The 20,289-nt window shown below is 36.1% G+C and overlaps 1 pseudogene across 1 annotated transcript; it reads right to left on the minus strand.

The window, feature by feature from the left end:
- Nucleotides 1-620: 620 nt before the first annotated feature.
- LOC111552549 lies at nt 621-1,378 on the minus strand (annotated as a pseudogene). Its single transcript, XR_002734666.2, has one exon. The product of XR_002734666.2 is annotated as a cyclin-dependent kinases regulatory subunit 1 pseudogene (transcript).
- Nucleotides 1,379-20,289: the final 18,911 nt, after the last annotated feature.

The following is a 20,289-nucleotide window of genomic DNA, read 5'->3' on the forward strand; positions in this document are numbered from 1 at the left end:
TTCAGTCTCCCCCATGGACATCTCATTCTCTAGCGTTTCCTTTTAAACTTTATGACTATCCTATTGTTTGCCTCCTGTTCTCCACTACCTCTGGCATCTGCAGTATTAAACAATTGCCTCTAATAATTGTTTTTCACAAATGCCCTCTCCTCCCATTCCAGGAAAAATCTATTTGCATTGAGTCAACTCTGAGTCAGTAAAAGTAAAGACAGCTTTGCAAGTACAGTCTTCCAAAGAACTACCAAACTGGTCAAATAATGAAAATTATCTGAAATGGTGCTGTGAAGCAGCTCTGTTCTGTTCTCTCTCCAGTGACTAACATGCTACTGATCTCCATGTGATGTGCGGCTGTTATCCTCAAGGCTATCACTGAGCTGGCATGGGAGAATGGGAATAGGGCAAGTTAATAAAACAACACAAATCTCACAAAACATCTGAGATTTAGCAATTTTTCTTGAATAAACACTCTCAGCATTGCTGCAAGCCTCTGGTTAATTCCAGAGTCCTGAGCATGTTGATTTGAACAATTTTTACATTTCCTCATCTGTTTGATGGAGGACAGGATTTCTGGAGGTTTTTTTACTCCATTCTTTTCTTTTTTTCTTTTTCTTTTTTTTTTTAGATTATAAAAACTTCCTCTTTAATCAAGGCTTTTAACATGAACAGATTTCTTGAATAAAATGGAAAGTTTCCAGTACACTGAAACATAAATCCACAAGTCACCATACATAAAACACCCAGCAGGAAAAAAACAAAAACAGCAAGTTTACATGATCTCTGTAACAGCCATGGTCTCAAACTCAGATGCTTCCTCCATCTGCCAAGTGTGTTCTGGATACAGAGCACATCGTGGCTTCTGGGGTCACACTCAGCTGAGGCTGTGGGTCCACAGAGCACTCATCTGGCTGGGCTATGGTGGTGGTGGCTCTACTCAAGAAGCAAAGCAGTTACCAGCACATTCAAATAGTGTATTGAACATCTTTTAAATATCAAAGTGAGAAACAAGAAGGCAACATAATAATATTATCAGAAAGATGTTAGGAAGTAAGGACAGCTGTGTAAAGCTTGAGGCTGAAAGGTAGCTTGCCAGCTTCATTTCTTTGGCTTCTTGGGTAGTGGGCGCCGGAACAGCAAGATGTGAGGTTCTGGTTCATGGATCATATAATGGACCCATCCCTGACTCTGCTGAACGCCAAGATTCCTCCATTCAGATTCAGACATCAAATGGGTTTTAGGGACCAGCTTGGCTATGTCCTTGGGCAGCATGACATGTCGATACTCAAACTTTTCGTCGTCGTATTTGTTCGAATAGTAAATTTGTTTGTGCGACATGATCCCTCAGTTTGCTAGCCTTCAGCCCCGCGCCGCCAACCTCCAAGCAACTCCCAGCAGCACGCCTACTCCATTCTTTTCATTGATATCACCTATTCAGTCCCTCTTTGGTTCTGATTTTGGTGAAAGTGAGATGAAATATACTAAAAATATTAAAAAGATGCCAGGTAGAAGATGGGCAAAACTAGATGACGGGTTGATAGGTGCAGCAAACTACCATGGCACACGTATACCTACGTAACAAACCTGCACGTTCTGTACATGTGTCCTAGAACTTAAAATAAAAACCCCAGAGATGGTTGTCAATTTTGCCCTTTAATATGTATGCAGATTGTGCAGATTTTGGGGAACTCATGTTGGGGGGCTGCTGGTCATCAAATGGAAAACCTGTTTTATGAATGTATCATTCTTGAATTTAAAGATGTGAACGTGGGGTGGATGAGGAGGGTAGTGTGATTGGAGGCAGCACTGCAAATGAGCCTGTGCATCTTAGCAAAAAAAAGAGATGGATGCCAGGGTCAAGGATTTCCATTGGTTCAGATAAACTACTAAGAAGAAAATCCAGATATAGAATAAGTGAGTTGAGGACAAGGAAGAGAGAAGGCTGAGAGGTGAGAGGAGGACAGAGGGAAGACTGAATAAACTAGATAAGTGAAGAGAATTTGATGGCTCATTAAGAAGATCATAAGCGGAGTAGGGAGATTCCTGGTGGAAAGGAACTGGTAGAATTGCTTGTATTTCTGGCTTTAGCTTCACATGTGCTGTTATTTCTCCTCCCAATTTAAATCGAACCTTTCCTCTCCCTTTAGAAATGGCTGAGTAACCATAGCAAAATGATTGTAAGCATATGGTGTGTGTTAATGTGATTGTTTGCCTCCTCATTATGGATTTAGTATGACCATTAACATCTAACTGCCTAATTTCCCAATAACCATTGAAAAATTAGAGCTGCATCATTGCCATCCTAGTACTCGCCATAATAATTTTGTCATTTCTAGAAGCATTTAATTTTCGCAAAATGATGCAGATCATTTGCTCTTGTATTATTTTGACTTTTGGCCTACATTGGCATAATTTATTTGTGAATTATGTTTCTGTATAAAATAAAAATTACACACTTAACCATCTTGTATCTAAAAAATAAATTATAGTTATCTAATTTTTAGGATACCTTTTCCTTATGAAGTTAACATTTGTTTGCTCTTTTTATATCTTTGTCCTTATCAAAGTTAAAAAATTAATATTAACTACATGTATATGGTAAAATACCCAAATCTTTTCATGCTTTGTTTAAATTGTTTTCACGAATGACTAAGAATAAATTCTTACTGTGTACACAGGTCTAATTCATTATTTAGTTGGAAAAAATTCCTATGAAAGCGAATGAAGGCTTGTTTGTTTCTTATTAAAGAAGGACATGTGACCTAAGTAATTTTCACATTGTATAAAAACACATTAGGAACTGCAAATATGTATACACGTTCACACCCGCATGCCTACATACAAGATCACATATTTACATATACACACACACACATATATATACTATTTCTCTCTCATAGAGACACAAATACTTACCACTGAACAAAACACACACACACGCTCACACTTACCCACACAATCAAGTCTATATAGTATTCCCATACTCACTCTCACAGGCATATGCAAAGAAAGATAATTATTTAAAATGTATTGTGAAATTTTCTACTTGGTTTGGAATACGGAGAATTCTTTTATTTTTTGACACTGCACTATTTTCACTGGTATTGAGGGGTAAACCTGCTGAGATGTTTCTGCTTTTCAACTTGGATGTGAATAAACAGAACTATTTATGCATTTCATTTTGAAATACATGGAATGCTTTCATTAGATTTCATCCCTTAAGTTTCTCTTTTGGTATTTGATTAATCTTAAAAGCATCTGGGCCAGAAATGCACAATAAAGTTATCACTTTAATTCTTGCTTTAAAAATATGGTCAATCATAAATTTCCAAAAAAGAAAGTAAATAGGCATCAGATAAATCTATCTCCTATTAGGATTGCAGCAAAATGCACAACGATTCTCTACCTGTTCTAAACTTTATACCTAGTGTCTAATGCCTTTATTTCTACTGGTTCTTCTGATGTAGCAGGTTTTTATTTCATAAATATTCACCCCACATTTAATCTAGACAAGTACACCACATATTCCAATTCTATCTAGCCTGGGACAATTGGAAATAGCTGCATAGGTTGTCAGTGGGACAACTGTATGAGGTGGCTGTACCTGTATCATCTTGTCTCTGTCTTGAAGATGAAGATACGTAGCAATGTGGAGAAAAAACACGAGACTTGCCTTGCCCTTTTTATTAAGGAGAGGTCTGAATGGTGCCAGAAAATTGAAGCGAGCAGTGATTCTCTGATGAGCCTCCATACTTTGCCCCCAGGCCATTGGCATTTTAGCTGAAGGAATATTCTGTGCATTTGTCATTTGGGAATTTTAGAACGTACACTTCAAGCAACCCTAGCCCTAATTCATCAGTTTTCCTTTCCCCTAAATATGCCTTTATTGATGAGAAGATGGAAGCTCCCAGAGGAAAACAACTTGCTCTAGATCACACAAATAGTTTGTGTCGAAGCCAAGACTGTAGTAGTAGTCTTGAAAATAATGTTGTTCCTAATTCAGAGTGTCTTATATATCCCTTAAGGATTTCTTTCTTCTTCTTCTTCTCCTTCTCCTCCTCCTCCTTTTTGAGATGGAGTCCTTCTCTTTCACTCAGGCTGGATTGCAGTGGCGTCATCTCTGCTCACTGCAACTTCTGCCTCCAGGGTTTAAGTGATTCTCCTGCCTCAGCCCCCCGCGTAGCTGGGACCACAGACACGTGCCACCAGCTAATTTTTGTATTTTTAATAGAGACAGGGTTTCACCATATTGGCTATGCTGGTCTCAAACTCCTGACCTCGTGATCTGCCCACTTTGGCCTCCCAAAGTGCTGAGATTACAGGCGTGAGCCACCGCATCCGGCCTCCCTTAAGTATTTCTAATCACCCATTACCTAAGTGATTACTTGTTGCTTCTTTTCTACTATCTAAATCATGAATGCCTGGACAGAATAAATTCTATCATGCACATTCTGAAGAATGTGCAGTTTCCTTCCCTCTAAATTCTTGTCTCATGTTTAGTGGTTTGTATCTGATGGTGAGTGATTTGTCAATACCCTGGCCTGAAGGAATATTTACCAGCTCCTTCTTATTTTTAATTATTGGTGACTTATCTCCATTAGAAATGTCTTTGAAATATTGTCCAGAAGCTCTTCTGTTACCCGATTTTAAATTGTGAAAGGTGAAAATCATGGAAAAAAGCTCTTCTAGTTTCAAGAGTATGCAAATGATAATACTGACTCAAAATGAATGTGAGCTAAGAACTTGCTTGATACAGTAAATGTAACTTATTCCAGAAGTATATACTCAATATTGGAAGGAAGTATATACTCAATATTGTTTATGATTGGTATGAGTTTTTAAAGTATCTTTATTGAATTAAGTTGGTTTGAGACTTTTAAAGCAAAGGAGATATTTGAGCAGGGAAAGATGTTCAAAATGGGAATGTGGTCAACTCTTAGTTGACTGGAGTTCAACCAATTTAGCGGTAGAGAGATAAATTAGCCTTGATTTGATCTATTGTTATATTTGCAGACTCTTTTTTTTAATAGGTACAGAAGATGCCTGGTGATTTAGAAGATTTTTAAGAAGATATATATAATATATAATATATATAATAGATTTTATGAATAGTTATATATTTGTATATTATATTTTTATTATATATTATATATAATTATATATAATATATATTTATATAACATATAAATATATATTATATATAGGAATATATTTATATATTATATAACATTTTTATATAGTATATAAATATATAATATATAACATATATCTTCATAAAAATCTTCTAAACCACCAGATCGTTTGTATTATATACATTATATATAAATCCTCATAAAAATCTTCTAAACCACCAGGCATTTTATATATACATATGTGTGTGTGTGTATATATGTATAAGGTGAAGATAGACAATTATACTTTTTATTCAGAGTAGAAGTTTTGTTTTTAATTTAATTTGTACAGGTAGCTGTTTTATACCTGTATTATTTTTCCTTCTATTTTTGCCTGGTAGGTTGTAGGATGTGGCAGGGAGGTGGAAAATTCCTGAGATCAAACACTATTTCTAGGTAGCTGCTTCCTTTGCTGTGAATTTACTGTTAATCCTCTTAGTCATAATCTCTGCAATTGAATATATAGCTCCATTTTCCAAGTTGAAAATGCCAAATATCATTTCAAAGTGATTAAAAACCTGGTGATAAAAAAGTTTCAATAACATTCTCACTTTATGACTATTACTTTGGATGATTTCCTTAAGATGAAGGAGCAATAATAATGCGTGAGCCTTTAATATTAAGTAGAGACTTTAATAATTTGAGATTAATATTTATAAAACATTTATGGCAAGATAGTGAACATTTAATGAAAATGTCTCAGGTTACATTAATAATATGAGGTTGACCCATATAATAGTAAAATATAAATGATGTATTTTCCCATTGATCCTTGACAAGTTTGTATATGGAAATATGAGTGATGGGATGAATGTGGGCTTTGGAATTGTTCAGACTTATTAGTAATGGGAGCTTCAGAAAGTTAATTGTGCTCTGAAATCTGTTTTCTTATTTAGCACATGACAAGGGTAATTTCTGTCTTGCCTGCTTTTTTCCGAGAATTAATGATATATTGTGCAATAACCTAGCATAATGATTTGAAGGTAGTGATAATAATAGTGATAATAGTAACAATAAGAGAATCATGATAAGGAATGAACTAAATATAAGATGAAACAGCTAATATGGACCTTGTTTTTTTCTTAATGTGTATTCTATCTCCAAAATCTCCAAGTATTTTATTTGCCATCTCTTAGTAAAACTGAGATGTTTAAGTGAGTGTTACTTTATATTTTGGGAATTAAGATGGGGCAGGAGATGAAGTTCAATTCACACAAAAAGCCTAATGAGTGTTTCTCAGAACCTTTGCAAAAATTGCACAGTTAATAAGGTGGCTTAATTTCATTGCTAGCGGCACCAATGCATATTTCATTCATTTTAAGTGTTTCCTTTTTCGGAGGCAGAATGAAAATATAATAATTGCACAGGCCGTGATTAACCAGCTGCTTAGCAATTCTCTATCTTACTATTTTCTACCATATATTTTTGCAAGCAAAGGACAGCAAGCAGAAAATATGAGTTGAGGATACACAGTGCATTGTCATTTTGATGTAATTGCTCTCCCTTTGACGTGTGTTTTTAAAATCTGAAGATACGCAAATGTCCCATCCACAGTACAGAAAGTCAGCCCTTTTCATGGAGATGTAGCTGGTTTCATCGAGCTGATTTTGTAACTGTTTCTCTCTTGGCTTTAAGTCTGAAGCCTTTGTTGAAGTAGGACCAATGGACATTTAGTGGAAATCTCTGCCTCCATGCCCAGTTCCTTCCTCTCACAGTGAGAGCCTGTGAAGGGTGTCGCTCACAGAACCTCACATCCACCCTCTCCCCACCCTACCCACCATCAGCCAGCAACTGTCAGGCAGGGGATATTCTGGGAAGAAGGATTTAAAAGCAAGCACAGGGCTGGCAATCTTCACAGATTCCTGTGAAGAAGCGTCTCTGACATTCAGGGTGCACAGTCACTCCTGCTCATGGCCAGCTGGCTAGAAAATTGCCCTGGACATCATGCATGTGACTGAGAGTGAGGCAAACTTTTAAGTGAATAACTAGGGAGATGGGGATTGCATTAGTTTAATTTCCTACTTTTCAATTTCCTCAGATTGGTCCTTCCTGATGAATCCTGTCTAGTAATTACCAGTGGCCCCCCTAATTGAGACCAGTAGGAGCCCAGCCAAAGGGGTGTTTAAGGTTCCTTTCCTGCACCTGAGGCTCACATAGCTTAGATTGTCATCACTCAGGTGGCAGAACCCTAAATGTTCAATGTGGTATCATCTGCTGGCAGTTTCTAGTATTCTCCTCAAGTCTTCTACTGCCCCCAACACCCCATCTTGCTCTTTGTCTGTCTCTCTTTCTTATACATAAACACACACACACACACACACACACACACACACACACACACACACATATCAAAGAGGCGTATGCCTGTAAAATGACTATCCCTGCCTTTTATTCCTACGATGCCTGAGTCTTTAGCCATGTCTCCAGTCCATGGGTTGATGTTGTTTGCGTTTCCCAAGACCAAATCCTCTTCTCATCCCCCTCTACTGTGAACCACCCTGTGATTAGTGATCAAGTTTGCTTTTGATGCCTGCAACATCTTTGCCCCTTACACTTAAGATGATACAACAATTAACTAGGTAAGCTGTCATCTGGCACTCTCTGATCAACTCATCTTGCTGTTTATACTTCTGGGTTGGATTTGAATTTTGTTGCAAACCCCAGATTTAGTGGGGCCATTAAAAATAATTCTTGTCTTTTCCCTGGGGTATTTCTTCATCTCATATTTCTCAATTGAAGGTACATCCTATACAGTCGAGGTTTCTAAAGTCTGCCTGTAAGGTGGAACTGAAATATAGTAAAATATTCCTCTTGAATATTCCCACAAATCACTCATAAAATACATCCTATGGACCTGAATAACCTCAGTAAGACCAACAAAGCCAAACAGCTTTTTCTACAGCATTGATCCAATCACTGTGTCTTCACTTGACTATCAGATGAAGTTTCGCCTTGTGTTTTGGCTTTATCTTATATGAAAATGTACATATTTAACCCCAGAATCATCCTTGTGAGCTGAGATATTCACAATACTGGAGACAGAGGGGTTGACTAATAAAAACAGCAGATTCTGTTGCTAGGGTTGTACTTGCACTGTGGCACGTGTTCATTGACAGGAGTGGAGAGTAGATTGTCAGTACTCGCTCCCTGTTGTTTTCCTCAAGTACCTACACTTGGATTTGCATAAGTCAAATGTACAAATAGCAACATACTACTGTTCTATTGCACAGCTCAAACCTTACCTTCAGTAATTCACACGGCCAACTATGGCATTGGGAACCAATGGTGATAATTAACAATGACCACCATTTATTGAGAATTTACTAAGGGTGCAAAGTGTGATGCTAAGTGTTTTATGTTGTAATCCTATTTAATCAGCAAATCTGCTCTGTGAGTTCTGCCTTATTCATCCCATTTCCCAAATATCTATGTGTGGATACAGTTTTAAAGAACCTTTCAATCTTCAGGGAAAAAAGTAATCAAGAGACATCACTTACCTACTTTTATCCCACTGTTCATGTGTGTTTGTGTATTTGTGTGTATGCATATCAAATGCAAACTGACTTACAGGATGTAACATTTTAAAGAGCTGAAAGTTGAGAGAGCAATAACTATTTTTATTATACTTACAATGAAATGACTGAAGATTGGAAGGTTGACAATTTTTTCCAAGTCATACAGCTAGTTCTTCTGAATATTTTGAGCCACATTGCTTCCTACTCTTTTTAGAAGAGTAACTTTTGTTTCTAACTTGTTTTTTTTTTTCTTTTGGGGGGGGTTTGTTTTTTTGGAGATGGCTGGTACTTGCAGTCTTGGGACTTCCATTATGGAGAATTACCAGTTTTTCTAGTATGATACAATTTCCTATTGCAGTAAAAGGGCTTGTCTCTCTGTTGGGGCTCTTGATACAATTTTAAGGTGTTTCCATCAATTGAGGGCTTAGTCTTAAGCTGACTGGATGGGTGTGGTAACACTTTGTGTTAACTATTGCTCAGTCAGACACTTAATAGGAAATTTATCTCTATCTTCTATGATATATTGCTTCTTCTGCTTTTAATTTTATAATGCTCTGTGTAATTTCTGTCTTGGTGCTTTCTCTGATACTTATGCTATATGGTTTTTGATGTCTATGTTTTATTTGCTCATTCATAAACATTTTTAAGACTTGAGAAATATATTTTTAGATATTTTAGCATTGACTGTTGTAAGTCAAATTATGATCATGCATACTTACATAACTATAACTTTATATCTTTGTTTATTGATGTTTAACTTTAAAAAGAAGTTATATAACATAAATTATATGATGGTCTCTAGTTTATCAGTTTTGTAGGTAGACGTGCTAAGGTTTGGTAAGAGATGCTAGCCAACTGCAGACTAGCAGCCAGCTCTCTACTGGAATACCCTATACCAACAGATTTAATTTTCATGACCTCTTACCACACACTTTTCAAATTTTTCTGAATATCTTGATTTCTGTTAGGCCCAGACTCAAAAGTAGACAGTTTTTAATTGAATTGATTTTCAAATAATAGATACTTTTCTAAATCTGGTCAGTAAACAACCTGTAGGCCAACAACAACATTTTATATAAAACATTGACTGTTACATACTTGTAGTGATTGATTTACATTCTGAATCTTCAAGTACTTAAAAATGCATGTTTACCTTTTAAAATAGCCACGAGGGGGCATTTACCACAATGCAGCAATCGTGTACTAAATATAATAAATGAGAATGTGCCAGGAAGACGTTGCTAATAGAATAGCACCACAGTCAACTTTGCAGATGTGGATTACCTGTTACAATGAACTTTATGAAAGTTAGCAATTCGATATAGAAAACTGAAATTGGCTGTACATTCAAAGGTACACCTGCATGTATATATGTGTGTATATATATGTATATACATGTATATGCATGTATATTTAGAGCAAGAGGGCCATGGATGTTTTTAGAACTGTATAATTATATGTTAATAATAATAGGAAAGAGTTGCTCAAAAAGACTGTAATGTTTGCATAAGAGAGGCAACCTGTTCAAGAAAATGAGATTCAACCATAGTCAGAGGAAACATCCTGAAGTTTGAAGGCAAGTGTTGCAATCAAATTTTGACAGAAAGCATCTCACTCTCTTTTCAATTATGCAATTATGCCAATCACTTTCCCTTGAATAGAGTGATTAAGTGTAGAGCGTAGTTCTCTCTGACATAAAAAGTCTGTATGTGTGTGTGTGTGTGTGTGTGTGTCTGAGGTCCTTGTATTTTAATTAATGACACAAATCTGCAAAGAAAAGGTAAATAATAATCCCTTGATACCTTCTCCTGATGTTTAATGCTTTGTCATGATGCGGCTCATTATAAGCCTTTGTTCTTTATGCCAGGCAGTAGTGGAACAATGATATTTTGTATCAGAGGACAACTGTTCTTTCTCCTACATCTTTCCATGATGCTACAGCACGGCTTAGACCTTGGCCCTCAGCAGCAGATGGTCTGCCCTCTGAACCTAGCATCTATTCTGCAAAATACACTATTTTTTTCCTGTGGACCAAAGTTCAGCCTTCAAGAAACTCATAGGAGAGACAAAAAAATTACAAAAATTATCTGTAATGGTAAGCTAAATGGGGTTAAGTGAAACAAAATCCAGGAAGCCCAAGAAAGAAACAAAAATTATACGGGGTCAGTAGAGAAAATCTTCATGGAATATTTGTGGTAAATCTTAAAGATGGGGTAGAATTTTATCCAAAGAGACACAAAATGAATATGCAAGGAACTGAGAATACTAATGTGTGGAAACAGAAACACCGGGGTGTAACTGCAAAGAGTTTGGTTTGGATGATGCCAAGGGAATGTGAAGTTATGGGAGAGTAAACTAGAAAAATAAGGCAGATCCATGTTATTAACCTGGAACTAGTCTTTCTTAACTGGGGTTTCACAGAAGAATTAAGCATTATGTAAAATAAGTTGTGTGGTTCTTTTCTTAACACTTCAGAAGTTGTTAACAACTATCAGCAATCTACATGGATAGGAGAGAATTTAATTTATTACATACAATGAGTGTCCAGGGCATTTGGGTTTAATTGTTTCTGGGAACCCCAATTGAGAAAGACTGGCCAAGACTCTAGATAATGAGGAACTGTGGAAAAGATAGAAGTTAAAGTGTGACATGTATTGTTTGGGTTTTAGGAGGACTTAACTGCAACAGTATTTAGGAGAGTTTGAAGAATGTGAAATTAATGATTATTAGATCATTTAAACATGAAGGGTGATGACAGGAATGAAAATGGTAATCAAAAGAAGACGGATGCACAAGATTTACTAATTCACTCATTTAAAGCAAGCATAGATTGGCTACCTACTGGGTGTCAAATATTGTGACTATTGTGATAAGCAAAATAGATTTAGCCTTTAACCACTGAATGAGGCATCAGACATTAAGCAAAGAAGCACAAATCCATGTACATTCCTAACAGGGATAAATGCTATAAAAAGTTTCTTAGTGCATGTAACTCACATGATGTCCTCTACAGCATGGTTTTATGTCCTGGAAGAAATGGATAACTATATCATATAATGAGGCTTTATCTGTATACAGTGAGTTTTGGATTTATTTTATCATTAGTGGAAGAGTAGCAGATATTTAAAATCAGGAACTAAGATTATGATAGCAATTTCCCCTTTTCTCTTCTTGATCATGGGATCTTTATTTCAGTGATGGTGGGGTTACATTACACTTACTACAAATTATAATCTTGCAGCCTCTGTCTAATGATCATTAAAAGCTGTGGCTTTATTCTCCCATATTCCTACTAAAGAATGCTTTTATGAAAGGTGTAATGATTCTTCCTTAAGGGTATAAACAAATATAAACAGGACTTTTTCTCCTTGTAGCTTGTACCTGCATAATTGCTGTATTTTATTGAGGCAGTCTACATCCTATTGTTCACTGTAACGAAGGCCCTACTCAAGCATGGGTGAATTTTCTTAAGTTGAAAAACAAGCAAAACTACAGCTGGAAACCAAATAAAAATAAGTGAATAGAAGCTAAAATGAAAGAAACATTTTTATTTTATTTTATTTTTTAACTTTTAAGTTCAGGGGTACACGTGCAGGTCTGTTACATAGATAAACTTGTGTAACAGGAGTTTGTTGTACAGATTATATCATTACCCAGGTATTAAGCCTAGTACCCATTAGTTACTTTTCCTGACCCTCTCCCTCCTCCCACCCAGTGTCTGTTGTTCCCTTCTATGTGTCTGTGTGTTTTCATAATTTAGCTCTCACTTATAAGTGAGAACGTGTGGTATTTGATTTTCTGTTCCTGTGTTAGTTTGCTGAGGATAATGGCCTCCAGCTCCATCCATGTCTCTGCAAAGGGCATGATCTCATTCTTTTTTATGACTGCATAGTATTCCATGGTGTATATGTACCATATTTTCTTTATCCAGTCTATCACTGATGGGCATTTAGGTTGATTGCATGTCTTTGCTATTGTGAGTAGTGTTGCAATAAACATAAATGTGCGTGTGTCAAAAGCTTAAATGGTTATTGTGAATCTCTATTAAAGATGTCAGAAAGGTTGCTCATTCTTCAATCTATTTAGGTCCTAGGTAAGCATTTACATTAAAATTTAATACCAAGATAAGGCCTTCATTAAGGAGTTTCTGTTATTTCTCAGTTTTAAAAATTGAGACATCTAGCATGACTTCTAAGAAGTAGTGGAATAATTTTGATAACAAAATATCATTACTTGCTTCCTTGACTTAGAAGTATGAATTTTCTTCTCTTGGATCACATTGTATCCCTGCCCCATTCTGTTTGCTACTTCAAATACAGAACTTCTAAGTCATTATGATTAATTAGAGATTTCCTATTTCTTAGTATCAAGTTACTCGAGTCTCTGTATGACACTCTGACACTGTGTGGACTAACCAAAGATGATAGATGGCCTTGCTTTGTCTTCACTAAGCAGACTATAGCATGAACAAGCTTTACAAAAATGAAATCCATTAGAAAGAACAATGAACATTTCCCATCTTTGTTCACATTTTCTATTGCTGTTCTTATTTTCTATTAAGGTATGAGTGTCATCCGGGAAGGATCAGCAAAGAAGGAATTTTTGAAAATGTAAAAGTAAATGTGAAAATCACATTTATGTGAATTTTTGAAAATGTAAAAGTAAATGTGAAAATCACTGTAAATGGAAATGTGTAGGTAGATCTAGATCTTGATATGGGAAATAAGCCATAACTTTAGCTTTCATGGTTATAAATGTTATAAAATAAATGCCCACAAAAGTCTAGACTAACAAGAAGAGATTTGGAAAAACAAATGGCTGCACTGCTTTTAGTAAATCACATTGAAAATGATAAAACTGCTGAAGACAACATAAACAGAAATCTGTAAAACTTTAAGATTTATATGGGACTATGAAATTTAATTGAGTCCCAATACATGAAAGCTGTGTTATTCAATATGGTAGCCACTAGCCAATTGTATTAGTTCTTGTTCAGATCTGATGATCTTCTCCTGAGACTAATCTTCTGAGTTAGGGGCACTGTCTTACATCCCTCTTGCCCATATACCCGACTTTCTTCCTGAGCTCTCTCCCTGACTAGCTGCTAGCAGAGTGCAAGGAATAGAATCAGAATCTCAGGAAGGGAAATTTCCTAAGGCTTTAAAATCGTTTGGTTCCATACTTTCTGTTAAAGAAAAGCACACGTTTTTAGAATCACTCATTTCATCGTTATGCAAATGTTAAAATTTTCCTTTGCTAACTTAGGAGATTGGTAACAACAGGGGCCTCAACTTTACCCTAATTCTCCAGAGGCATCATGGAACATGTCTAATCTTTCTTCTATCCAACATTTCTGTAAATATTTAATACAAATATAGTGAAACCAAGCAGGGGATCATCTATTTTTAGTTCTAGAGGGGGAGACATTATCAGACACTGCCACTGTACAGGACCTGTTCCTGCCTATTTTTAATTCATACATGTAACCATAAGGTTAATGCATATGTGTAACCAACAAGGTAATTACTGTTATTTTCCAAGTTGAGCAGTTGACAGAGGAGCTTGTTACCATGGTTATGGGGCCCAACCTTATCCAGCTTCAGGTTTGACTATAAAGTTGGTGTTCTTCATTATTGTATACTTATTTACATAAATTGCAAGCACAAGAATTATTAACTATCTTATTCTGGGTAAGTTGTAGTATTATTTAAATTTCCTTCTGAAATGATTGATTTTTGGGTAGTGGAAATAACCACTATGACACCCCCCTGCAAATTATAATGTTGTGGAAATTGTTTTAAATCAAGATTAAGAGGCAAGAAGCCGTAGATAGCATGGGACACAGTGAGATGCTGGCTTGTCAGCATTCAAGAAAGGAAGCACCATGCAAACCTAGCACATTACCTGGATCCTCAGTTGAGTCTAAAAAGCATTTAGTTCTAAAGTTTCTTATGACCATACATTAATATGATTAAAGGATCATGAGCTAATAAACTAATGATAGAGATTAGTGCATATCAAATTTATATATGTGATATATACAAAATATGAAATGTATACTATACATGATACAATATATTTAATATGTTTATGTCAAAGAAAACCATACAAATTTATAATTATAAATTAAAAATGTATAATGTTAAAAAATAAATTTAATATCACCTTCTCAATACACTCCCTATAACCTTTTAACAATTTGAGGTATATTCGTCCAAACCTTTCTCTGTGCTCACACATCAATCTAGACAAGTTAGACTTTAAACTTTTTCATTGAAAAATAAACAGAATGAAAGCAAAGAAAAGAACATTCCAAAGTGTGCGATAGCCCACTCCAATAATAGGTATGTTTTAAATTTATGAAAATTACTCAATTATTTTGCAAAAAATTGTTGCAGTTCATACTTTTGAAACAATGGTGGACGTACCTTTTATTTTTCCCCCAAATTTTCTCCCAAACAATGGTGGACATGCCCTTTTTTCCCTCAAATTCCCTCCATCTCAAGATACTATACATTTTTTAAACTTTGGCTAATCCGATGAGTAAAAAATCATATTTTACTCATGATACGTAATCTGGATACCTAGTGATACTGAAAATCTTACTATGTTTAACTGCCATTTGTGTGTCCTTAGCTTGTCTGCTAATAAACTTTACTGAATTTTCTATTGGTTTGTTTGATTTGCTCTTATAACTTAAAGAACTCTACGCATATTAGCAGTGTTGGCCTCTTGTTTGTCATACTCTAAATGCTTTCCCAGTCTATTGGTTAGCCTTTGTTTTTGTTTATGAAGATTTTGGCAAACTATTATTTTGTGTGATAAAACAGGGTTATTTTAAGAAGATCCTCTCAGTACGTTATATTTTTTTCTCTAGAAACATTTTCACAGTTTCACCATGAAATTTACCATGAAATTTATTTGTATACTTTGTATGAGAAAAAATTACCGCAATTTCACCATGAAATTTATTTGTATACTTTGTATGAGTTAGGGATTAAATTTTCTTCAATGTCATTAGCAAAAAAAAAAAAAAAAAAAAAAAAAAATGCCAGCTTTAGAGGATGAATTGGAGTGAGATCATTTTAAAGGTAGAGTTTAATTAATGCTCCATTCTCTTCTATAATTATGTGTCTGCTGAGATCATTTATCTCCTGGATCAAATTTCATAGTAGTCTTCATGATTTCAATTGGTGTCTCATAGCTGCTCTTATATTTTGAATTCCTTCTGAGATTTTATGTTCTTCATGAACCTATCTTTATATATATTCAATTTATCTCTTTTTTCTTAAGTCAATGACAATTACCTATGCTTTATTATTGTTATTATTATTTTGAGATGGAGTCTTACCCTGTTGCCCAGGTTGGAGTGCAGTGGCACACCTCGGCTCACTGCAACCTCTGCCTCTCGGGTTCAAGCGATTCTCCTGCCTCAGCCTCCTGAGTAGCTGGGACTACAGGCAAGTGCCACCACGCCCAGCTAAGTTTTGTATTTTTAGTAGAGACGGGATTTCGCCATGTTGGGCAGGCTGGTCTTGAACTCCTGATCTCAAGTGGTCTGCCCACCTCGCCCTCCCAAAGTGTTGCGATTACAGGCATGAGCCGCCACACCCAGCTACCTATGCTTTCCTTAAAGCAAGTCTTGGTTGTGTATCCTTTTAACTGTGTATCTTGGCATGCCAGTCTCTTCTGCAGAGGCAAATTAGCAGGTGATGGAAGGCTTGGCAGTTCTGTGGGCTTAGAGTAAATGAACATGTAGACTCATTCTTCTGCTACAGTTTAGGGAGGAAATCTGTCTGCTCTTTCTATCCAGGGGATTGACTGCCATGTCCCAGATGCAGGCCTGGACCATATGTGCTACTTCCTTCCACCTGGGCCCATTAGGGTTTACACAAGCTGCTCTAAAGATCACAAGTAGCAGACAGACATGTGCTGCCCATACTCCAGAGACACCAAAGCTGCAAACACTTTGGACTGTTCATGAGCAGCTCTCCAAGATGGAGGAGAGATGAACCTTATCTTTTACTTCAGGTCCCTTGGGGAATAAAGCCCTGCCTTGATTTCCTTCCCTGACATCCCAGCAGGACTTGTGGCTTCTGTATACCTTCAATGGTCCACCAACAGCATGTTTGTCTCTGTCAATCATGTACTCCAGAGATGGTGTTGGGAATGAGAGTAGGGCAGTGATAAGTGATCAGTGTGCCATTATTCCAAAAGCCCACAGAAGTGACTTTGATATTAAGACATAGCTTAGAAAGATAAATCTTTTGTGGTTGTCTTAAAAATTTTTAAATCTCTATTACACATTAGAATCAAATGCAAACAAATTTTGAGTGTTTGCCTCTTACCAGTGTGGCATGATACAAATTGAGGGGAGAAAAAGGACATACTTCTGCAAGAAATTTTAGAATTTGAAGGCTGATCCACTTGGATTTCAATTGTTTAGTAAGCTAAATCATGTTTTGCTCTCCTGCTATGTGTCTAATCGTAATCATATGAGTATTTTCCTCTGCTTGTAGATGCTGATTGCTTTGTATGCATCATCTCTCCATCTGAGGCAGTGGCAGGAGCCCTGGGCTCCCCATGTTTTTCATCACCCTCTTGCAGAAATGCTTCTCAGTTTTCCTGAGCAATGCTGCTGTGGTCTAAACTGTCATTTCCCCAGCACAACATCTGTAGACTGATATTTTGTAAGCATTTGTATGGATTCCAAGTAAGAATCCAGTTCAACAGGCCAGCATAATGAGTTTTTAAAATTTTAAAAAAAGTAATTCATCAATTCCTATTCTAGTCCACCCTCTATTTCCCTCCACTTCTTATTTCACCCTCATGTGAAGATATTCTTACAGCTTTGAAACAGAATCAAATTTCTGGGCTGCACAATTACATTTCAGTCAAAATTTTCACTTACCAGAATGCTTACAATACTAATAGTGTTGTTAGATATAAGACACTTGATTAAAAGGCGGTGTACTTGTCTATAGCTTTAATGTGCATTCGTAATGAGTCTTAGCAGGAGGCTGATTCACATGAAAATGCACAATTAGCTCATCCAAGTTTAATACACCATTATCTGCACCCAGGCCCTCTCTTCATTACCATTTGAATGCACTGTTTTCTTTGGAGTTTTGTGTAGGAAGCAAATCCCTATATATGGCACACAGCTCTAGACTCTGATTTGTCTGCATTTGCCCTTTAGACAAAAGGCCAAAACAACATGCTCTTTGGTGCATTAATTTTCAATCTCTTGCTATTTTTGAAATTGTAATGCAGCACATTTCCTTTTCCAAGGGACTTTAGTCAGGATACAATGTGGAAGTGGATATAGCCAAGGGATTTGTTTGTTATGGGACTGCTTTAAAGAGCTGTTGAAATCCAGTGAAATAAAATATGACTTGAGTCTGATGTCACTACTATATAGAGTCCCTTACCATCTTGACTTTGGAATCTAAGACAACTCATTTCCTGAAATAAAAACTGAGAAAACAAGAGTTTTATTTAATTCCTATCAATGTAGTCATTTGGTTTTTCATTAATCTTTAGTGTTTTTAGCATATCACACTCCTACAGGTCTATAAGTTGCCCTGGTACTATGGAGCAAATTGAATCACTAACAGATTAAAAATACTATTTAAAAAAAATCCCTTCTTCTATCCTCATTGTCAAGGATCATTTATATTTAGCCCTTCAGAGACTTAAATAATTGTACAAAGAGAAGATGCCTTTCTTAGGACATGAGTTTCTACTTTTGAATAATGAATCATATAGTACATTTCACTAAGCAAGAAGTTATTTTAGAGAAACCCATTTGGTGATAGTTTACAGATTTATACAGTAGAGAAACAAAGGTGACATACTTAAGGTGCAGAAATTGTCAAAATTCTTATTTGCCTATAAGGTAATACTGAGAATAATTTACTAAGCCTAAGAAGAAAAAGGTTTATTGGAGGGCACATGACATATTAGAACCTGAATGAGATGTTTATACCTCTACAACTTTCTGACTTTGTTTGTCAAGCACTTTTCTTAATTTCTCTGAGTCTCAGAATTCCTCTTTCCTTTTCCAGGCAGTATCTGGAAAAATGGCCTAGTAACACCCTCTGTGCACCATTGTTGTGAGGAGGAAAGATAAAATTAGGAAGTATCTAGTAATATACAAGTTCATCAAGGTTGCAGGATACAAGATCAGTAAGAAAGAATTGTGTTTTTATATGCTAGCAATGGATGATCTGAACTGGAAATAAGAAAAACAATTCCATTTCCAATAGTATCAAAAATAAATACTTACAAATAAATTTTAAAAATGAATTGTAAGACTTGTACACGAAAAACTATAAGACATTGGTGATAGAAATTAAAGGCCACCCAGATAAATGAAAAGTTATTCCATGTTCATGATTCGGAAGTTTTAATGTTGTTGAGATGGTAATACTGTTCAAATTGATCTACAGATTCATCACAATGCTTATCACAATCCCAGCTGATTTTTTTTTTTTTTTTGTAGAAACTATCTAATCTCCACATTTATATGGAAATGTAAGGCACTAGAGATAACCAAAACAATCTTGAAAAGGAAAAATAAAGTTGGGGAACTCATACTTCCCAGTTTCAAAATTTACTACAATGCTATAGAAATCAAGTCACTGTGGTGCTGGCAGGCATAAAGATAAACATATAAATTAATGTAATAGAATCAAAAGTCTAGAAATAAACCCATACATTTATGGTCAATTGATTTTTCACTAAGAAGCCAAGCAAATTCAATGGGAAAAAGAATAGCTGTTTCACAAATGGTACTGGAATAACTGGGTATCCGTATGATGCAAAAGAATAAGTGTGGACTCCTACCACCACATGCAAAAACGAAATCAAAATGGGACCTAGACCTAACTCTGAGAGCTAATGCTCTCATACAGAGCCAACAAAACCCACCAAAGGAAACAGGAAGAAATCTTTATGATCTTAGGTTAGGCAATAATTTCTAAGCTATGACACCAAAAATACAAGCAATAAAAGAGAAGATTAGGCCAGGCGTGGTGGCTCACATCTGTAATCCTAGCACTTTGGGAGGCAGAGGTGGGCGGATCATGAAGTCAGGAGTTCGAGACCAACCTGACCAACAAGGTGAAACCCCGTCTCTACGAAAAATAACAAAGTTAGCTGGGTGTGGTGGCGTGCGACTATAATCCCAGCTATTCAGGAGGCTGAGGCAGGAGAATCACTTGAACCAAGGAGGCAGAGGTTGCAGTGAACCGAGATCGTGCCATTGCGCTCCAGTCTGGATGACGGAGTGAGACTCCTTCCCAAAAAAAAAAAAAAAAAAAAAGATTAATGACTTCATTAAAATAAAAAATTTAGTTCTTCAAAGGATACAATCAAGAAAGATGACCAAAGAATGGGAGAAAGTATTTGTAAATCGTATATCTAGGAAGATAATCATATCTGGAATATATAAATAGCTTTATTATTATTTTTTTGAGACAGAGTGTTGCTGTGTCACCCAGGCTGGAGCACAGTGGCACGATCTTAGCTCACTACAACCTCTACCTCCTGAGTACAAGCAATTTTCCCGCCTCAGCCTCCTGAGTAGCTGGGATTACAGGTGCCTG

This window comes from Piliocolobus tephrosceles, chromosome 17 (genome assembly GCF_002776525.5).
Source record: "Piliocolobus tephrosceles isolate RC106 chromosome 17, ASM277652v3, whole genome shotgun sequence".
NCBI classification, from domain to species: Eukaryota; Metazoa; Chordata; class Mammalia; order Primates; family Cercopithecidae; genus Piliocolobus; species Piliocolobus tephrosceles.